This window comes from Notothenia rossii, assembly GCF_949606895.1.
Source record: "Notothenia rossii genome assembly, chromosome: 11".
In the NCBI taxonomy this organism is placed as follows: Eukaryota; Metazoa; Chordata; class Actinopteri; order Perciformes; family Nototheniidae; genus Notothenia; species Notothenia rossii.
Genome location: NC_136910.1, coordinates 57,874,036 through 57,882,946, shown reverse-complemented (window position 1 = coordinate 57,882,946; position 8,911 = coordinate 57,874,036).

Below are 8,911 nucleotides of genomic sequence, written 5' to 3'. Positions count from 1 at the left end.
TACTCAGATCTTGTACTTGAGTAAAAGTAGAAGTACCAGAGTGTAGGAATACTCTGTTACAGTAAAAGTCCTGCATTCAAAATGTTCCTCAAGTAAAAGTATAAAAGTATTCTCATCAAAATATAGTGAAAGACAGTAAAAGTAGTCATGGTGCAGATTGGTCCATTTCAGAATAATAGATATGATATGTTTTATAATGATTGATCATGAAAGTGTTCTCAAAGCTGGTAAAGGTGCAGCTAGTTTGAATGACTTTGTATACTGCAGGGTAGCTTGTGGATTTACTCCAGGTGGAACTAAAGTCTGATTTAACACTTGATTATATTTAACATCATTCATCCACATCTGTAAAGTAACTAAAGGTATTAAATACATGTAGTGGAGGAAAAGTACACAGGAGCAGAACATGGAAATACGGAAGTAAAGTACGAGTACCGTGAAATTGTAATTAAGTTCAGCACATCTACTTAGTTACTTTACACCACTGGATATTTTAGATGTTCTCCTCATAGCTTTAGCTGTAACGGTTATTCTGTGACATGCTAACTTTAGCTAGCCAAGATGCTAACAGCTTTTACGGCCAGAAATCAGCACATAATCGCTCCATATTTTCACAGATAGTTAGAATCATGTGCTACACATTAGTAAGAATAAAGAAGACTTTGAATGAAGGACACAGACCCGTCTCCGGTCTCCGCTTCTGTTTTAGCAGCGATGACCGCCTCTCCTTCTGACGCCATGTTTCAAATCAATGACAACAAAAAGGAGAGGACTTCCAGGTTGCACCCACTTCCGGTCTGCTCTCCAGCGCAGCAGCGCCACCGCAGGTTGACGTGAGAACTGCAGCTTACCTCAAAATTAACATTACATTATTAAAAATAAACTATCTATGAAGCTGGTTAAACTTATCTTTTCCCATGTTCTTCAAGAAAATAATAAATATACAAAATATGCAAAAAATATGCAAAAAATATGTTTACAAAAGAGCAGTGCATAAAAAAAAGGTGGCATTGTGAAGGAATGTGCAAAACGTACAGAGGATCAAATATTAGAGGTTTAGTGTTTCATCTTTTTCTCCATGAATTTACATTTGTTGTGTTTTTTCAGGTGGAACTTTATGGAGCTAATTTCCTGCCATAACTCCAGTCTACAAACAAACTAAACAAGTTTTACAAATGCCTTATGATTCACTAACAAACATAGTGTGGTTTGCAAATACAAAACACCATCTACAAACAAATGCATTAAGTTTTGCAAATAAAAAACGTATTTATCAGACAAACACATTACAATTGGTTCTCAATGCTACTTTGTTTATGTTAGCACCACCAAATACCAAAGCAACCTAGGCGAAGTTTGACACTTGCGCTTGGGGGGGAAAACCTTTTTTACTGACGTCACACAGTCCCAACTATTGCGTGGGGCATACAGTAGCAATAAAGCCAGCGCTCACCGCGCTGAGTATGACTTTTCCACATACGAACACAACTCGTCCCGTCATGCACGCACTCATATGGAAGGGGCGGTCTCTCCCCCCAACAACAGTGCATTACATAACTGTAAAACTCATCATAACTGTGCACATCTTATACTTATTTGATAACTGGGTCATTCTACAGAAAAGGTGGAAGTACTGTCACATACTTTTGCAACACCAAAATACATGACGTTGACCTAATACTCACATTCATTATATATGTTGAATACATAGAGATTGTCTTTGCAATGGTACTAAATAAAACATAAATAAAAAATGGTTTTATACATAAATAGCAATTAATTTAAAATGCCAAGTTCAAGGAACTGCCTTGTCACTTTGATCATGCCTGGAAGTGGAGCCTATAGTTTTAATGTAAAAAAAAATTATATTTACATAACATTACAAGCATTAAATATAACACTGAAATGGTAAAAAAAAAAAACGCAAATTATTATTAATAATCTCAAATAAATGTCAGTCACCCAAAATTACGTCATTGGTGTTACTGCTACACAAAACGCTTTTATTTTTGAATAATGTACTGTCTCTGAAGTGCCTCCTGTAACAAGAGATCCTTTGAGGCAGTGCAGTGGACAAAGACATAAGGAAAGTCAGATACTTCTTACTCTGTTTGTTAAAGGTGTCATTTTATCTTCAAATGTTACGTGCGTCTTTCAAGTCTGTCATTAGTGTTACTCATGTCATAGCCCTAGGGGTGAACATTTGAATGGGAAAATGTATTGTATTGAAGAGCTAAACGATTTTGATATTGACTGAAGCCACATTTAGTCTGACACATGGCAGCCATTTTGTTAAAATGGTAGCGCTTTCTCCAAATCGTCACTGGTGTTACTTTTCTTCCTGGTAACACGTAACACCAGTGACGTTCCTATAAAATAAGCTTTGTATAATGTATAAAAATAATAAAAATACTTTAAGCTCTACTTGTTGTGGATTCATCAAGTTAAGAGTTAGTTATTGCTATTTAACAGGTTTTAGATGTGTTTAGAAAGAATATATTTCAGTAGATTTGTATCACCCAGATTCCACCTTTTCTGCAGAATGACTCAACTACTATATCCCTTGGTTACTCGAACACGCCACAATATTATTAACCAGTGTCCTACGTTAGTGCAGAAGACGCCTTAAACGTCCAGAAATTGGGCGTTTTAAAAATATCCATTACTTGTTCTTGTAATAAAATAGCTGAATCACTTGTATGCAAAAAAAAGAGAAGGAACTTGTGTCCTTCACCTCACACGTCACAACATGCGACTGCTCAAAAATGAAATTATTATATATATATACAATAAACGTGTAGATGGTGTTTTGTATTTGCAAACCACAAAATTAGCTCCATACAACTTGCTTTACGACATGTGTGTGTTCACCATGTTCTGTTGTAGCCCTTCTAGCTTCAGTTAAACACATATTTGGTATGAGCATCTTGTGGTTAGAATAAAGTAGGAATTCTGATTAAAAAACATAGGACTGGTGAGGACACCTGACGTATGAAAACTGTTTTGTATTATTTTTAGATATTTCAGAGTTAAATTGCATCCTGACACCCAATCAGGCTTGAAACTTGAAAACAAAGTCTTTCACTGGTTTTTGTTCTTGTTCCGTTTTTCACATTTATTTACTTTTGCCCATTGTGATCATTGATATGTCTTTTTAAAAGAAAAGGCGGATACGCAAACACATTAAGAACACATTAAAATAGTCAAATAAAGCAGAAGATGCAGAAGTCCTACAAAGAAAAAAAAAATATGAATAAATAAAAACAGTTATATTTAAAAGGACATTGATTGCATCCTGACACCCAATCACACACACACACACACACACACACACACACACACACACACACACACACACACACACACACACACACACACACACACACACACACACACACACACACACACACACACACAGAGCGAACGGTCCACTTGATAACCCGCGTCGTAGTACCGTTTAGCGAGAGCGCGTATGTTTTGGATTAGGCCAACCGGCTAACTCAAACATATCCAGGTTAGGTTGAACCAGCTTCGTAGTACAGGCCTCTGGCGAGGCGAGTCCCCACCTGACTGTGTAAACAGATTTAGGTCCCCACAAGTATAGTAATGCTAGGCCACACACACACACACACACACACACACACACACACACACACACACACACACACACACACACACACACACACAGACACAGACACACACACACACAAACACAGACACACACACACACACACACACACACACACACACACACACACAGACACACACACAGACACACACACAAACACACACACACACACACACACACACACAAACAGATCACAAACACACACACAAACAGACACACACACACACACACACACACACACACACACACACACACACACACAGACAGACACACACACACACACACACACACACACGTGCACACACACACACACACACACACACACACACACACACACACACACGCACACACACACGCACACACACACACACACACACACACACACACACACACACACACACACACACACACACACACACACACACACACACACACACACACACACACACACACACACACACACACGCACACACAAATGTAACTTTGTTTATTGGGTTTTTTCACCAGCATACAGTTATTCTATCAGAGCACGTATCAAAAGAAGGTAAACAAATCTTCACTTTATAGAAACAGAGCTTTAATGTAAATACCCAATCTGCTGTAATGCATGTAGACAAATTGCAGAACATGTATTTATGCACTTCATTGATTTCCGTGCAGCTCCTGACGTCCACACCCAGCAGCAGATTAGATGTTTGGATGTGCAAATGCCTTCTTTGCTTTTCAACCCCTCCACATTTCCATTTCCTGTTTTACAAAGTGAAGAGTGACATAAAGAGCTTTGTGTAGACCAGAGACCACCCCACGTACGTTCTGAAAGTCAAACGTTATTTAGAAGTTTTGTGGGGGCCGTTAAACGAGCACCAGTTAAAAGACAGCACAAAGACAAAGTGTGCCAGCAGTCGCCTCACAAAGAGCTCCGAGCACCCCCGGGTGCTGCAATAAAAGCCTTAAAGACATTGTTGGAGGGATAATGGTCCTGTTCTCTCCTCCTCCTCTCCTCCTGCAGCGGAGACACATCTGTGAGAGGAAGGAATGAATAAGTGACTGTTTCAGACCTAAGCAACTTTATCCAGCTAGGCAGGGGTGTTTTTTCACCGAGGGCCACAGAACAACATACGAAGGGCTGGGCCACTCACTAGAGGAGGGGGGTCAAACTCAAATACACAGTGGGCCAACATTAAAAAATGGGTGCTAGTCGAGGGCCGGACTGGTTCAATGTTTATTGCAGAACTTATTGAAATGAACTTATTGCACATATTCACCCCGGTCCTCAAAGAACTCCACTGGCTTCCCGTCTCACACCGCATTCACTACAAACTCCTGGTCCTCACCTATAAAGCCCTCCACCATCTGGCCCCCCCCTACCTCACTGACCTCCTCATCCTCTACCAACCACCCCAGTCCCTCAGAATCACCTCAGCCGGTTTGCTCTCAATCCCCAAGGCCAAACTCCGGAGCTTCAGGGACAGAGCCTTCTCTGTGGCAGCCCCGAAGCTCTGGAACTCCCTCCCCCAAGACCTCCGTGAGTCTGAGTGCCTCACCCTGTTCCAGTCCCATCTCAAAACCCACCTCTTCAACTCTGCTTATCCTTAAACCCGCCCCTCCCCCCTCTGAACCAATATCCTCCTGACTGCTTTTCTGTTTTTGTTTTGTTTTTTGTTTTTGTTTGTGTTTTTGTTCTTGTTTTGTTTGTCGACCTGACTCATAATGTAAAGCGTCTTTGGGTCTAGAAAAGCGCTATATAAATCCCATTTATTATTATTATTATTATTAAACCTGGAACTAACAAAGCTTCAATGATTGCCTATAAAAACAACATTAAACATTAAATAATCAGTTCATTCATTTCTTATGGCTCTATCTGCAGCTTCTCCAGAGTCAGTTCTTATGAGTACATTTTCCCACAGGCCAACAACAGCTTCAACAAAACTATTTCCCTCAAAGAGAAACCAAACATGCCCTGTTGTCGTGAGAGAGAAAGTGCAGAAGGAAACATCCATTAAACTCAGTGTGCTGCTCTGTGATGCTAGCTCAGATACTTGGCATCTCATCTTGGGGGCAAGGTCATCAATGTTTGGGCTCAGGCTCTGAGCTGAGGAGACCCTCAGGATGGAGTGAAGGTGCAATATACCGGAGGGCCAGATCTAATAGGAATTAGAAATGATCCTGTGGGCCGAAATTAAATCCACAAAGGGCCTGATTTGGCCCCCGGGCCTCGAGTTTGACACATACCTCGCACTAGAGGTATATCGCCTCATAAGTAAATGTATAAGTTGAAAAGTCAATCCTTTGGAGGTAAATTATTCTTGATACTTGAAAATGCAGCTCCAGCTCTCCAGAGGGTTTCACTCATTCTGTTAGCTTGATTATAATAAGGGGAAATATGAAGGGTAGATTTCAAGCTCTTTTGTGAAGTCATCGGGCTTTTTTCTTATCGACTAAGATTTGTTAGAACATGTTTTCAACTTGAACTGAATTCATTTGAAAGTGTTCTTCTTAACACATCAATACTGTGTGACAGATTTATACATCAACATTTAAGACAAGCACAAGTTTCATCTGCGGGCCGTTCTCCACTAGACTTTCTGAATTAGCTGAGGGCCGGTTCAAAACGGTCCGCGGGCCACAGTTTGGAGACCGCTGCTCACCAAGCAACTCACAATGTCTTCATATCTCCATCAACTCTTCATCTCTCACATCTTCATCATATCTTCATCTTCATCACATCTTCATCACACCTTCATCATCTTCATCACATCTTCATCACATCTTCATCACATCTTAATCACATCTTCATCACATCTTCATCTTCATCACATCTTCATCTTCATCACATCGTCATCATCTCTTCATCACATCTTCATCACATTTTCATCATATCTTCATCATCATGATCACATCTTCATCATATCTTCATCATCATCTCTCCATCTCTTCATCATCCTTTCTTCCTCATCATCTCTTCATCTTCATCACATCTTCATCATATCTTCATCATCTTCATCACATCTTCATCACATCTCCATCAACTCTTCTTCATCACCATCATCTCATCTTCATCATATCTTCATCTTCATCACATCTTCATCACATCTTCATCAACTCTTCATCACATCTTCATCACCTCTTCATCCTCTCTTCCTCATCATCTCTTCATCATATGTTCATCTTCATCACATCTTCATCTTCATCATATCTTCATCATCTTCATCACATCTTCATCACATCTTCATCATATCTTCATCACATCTTCATCACATCTTCATCATCCCTTCATCACATCTCCATCAACTCTTCTTCATCATCATTACATCTCCATCACATCTTCATCATATCTTCATCACATCTTCATCACATCTTCATCATATCTTCATCTTCATCACATCTTCATCACATCTTCATCATATCTTCATCTTCATCACATCTTCATCACATCTTCATCATATCTTCTTCTCATCTTCATCACCTCTTCATCCTCTCATTTTCATCACCTCTTCATCCTCTCTTCCTCATCACCTCATCATCCCCCCCCCCCCCCCCCCCCACACTTCCCGTTGTCCTGCAGGAACAAAGCCGAGGTCAGAGAGTTCAGACTCAGCTTCTCTTCTGCTAATTGTCCTTCTGCCCGGCCTCCTCTCTGCAGGACGCTGCGACCCGGCAGCTGCCATCTTCATCTCTGACAGGATCATTGACTTCTTCATCACTTACCCCCGCCTCAGGATCATTTACTACCCCATAGACCCCCCCCCCCCTCTCCCTCTCCCCTCAGGGTATTAGGAAGCTATAAGCGATAATGTGGGTCTAAAGACGGGACTGTTACCTGGATTGTGAAGTTAATGGAGGGAGATTGAACCGAGGAAGCTGATCATTAAACACACACGAAGAGTAACGAGGCGGAGAGGGAAAGAACATTTACTCAAAGTACGTTTACAGGTGCTTCACATCTTGCTCAATACTTCTATTTCATTACATTTTAGGAGGAAATCTGGCTGTTAAAAAGCCAAGTGTTTTCTACAGATTAAGAGAAAGCATATCATTCCTAAGAAAGTAAAGAAAAAAGTCTGAGATATGAAACAGACTTTGGACCAGAACCGGTTTCTTCTGCTTCTCTCATTTATTATCTCACGGTGTCACATAATGTGTATTTAAAGATGCAACTGTTACCTGCATTTTGCTGCATAATTAGTACTTTTACAGCTGGAATTCTTACAGCTAATGAGCCTTCCTCTTTACTATAAGTAAGGAGTAATTTTGCATTCATATTCTGGGACTTTTTAAAATAAATTAACATGAAAAACTGTTTAAAAGTCCTCCTATAAGTCCACAGATTCTATAAGTATCTCTCAGAGTACTTTTACTTTTTATTTTAAATATACTTTGATATAATAATACTTGAGCATTTTGTAATCACAACTTTGTAGTGGAGTATTTTAAGACTTTGTATTTGTACTTTTACTTAACCCTTTTATACATAAACATGTGTCCCCGGTGTGTCGGGGAACTCACGCAGCGTCAGAAAATAAAACCCTCTCTTTTCCTCCGTACCCAAATCTCTAAAAACGGGTGAACAACGGAGCTGATCCAGATTTGCGTCCGATATGACGTAATATCTGAAATGTGGACCCACGGGCCTATCAGAAACGTTGCTATCAGAAACAACGCCCGACTGTTTTGGACGTAATATGGTCGGTGTTTACATTAGCATGGCTAACACTCAGAGCTAACCTGTACTGGAGAGCATGTGTGTGAAGAAGCAGGAAGTAAAAAGGAACTCACCTTGTGGTATAACCGGCAAGAGAGAAAGCCTTTGAGCTCCATACTGTTTCAGAGAGAATCCTTGATAATCCATGATATGGCGTTTCATCACGGCAGTATTTAGTTTAGACAGTAGCTGCCGGGTCCCGCATGAGCTCAGACCCCTCCTTTTTAAAGCTTTATACCCCAAATCATCACTTTTGAAACAGGAAGTGAAATAGAGGGATATGAGGCATGGCTAGAATGGGTGATCTGTTTGGTATTTGGAGCGAAACACTTCATAGACATGTTTTTTATATATTGTTATATATCTGAGACCTATGCTATTGCCTACAGATAGCATGATATGTTTAAAGTTTATGAAAGAACTGTCAAATTATAAGAGACTGAGCTTCAGGGATGTTGTTGAACTTAATTTACTCGCTCTCTTTCTGCAGGAATTTCAACACTTAAGAACTAAAAACATGCAGACAATGCATTTAAAAAGGTATAATTTCTGATGTATGGAGTGATAAAGAGATATCC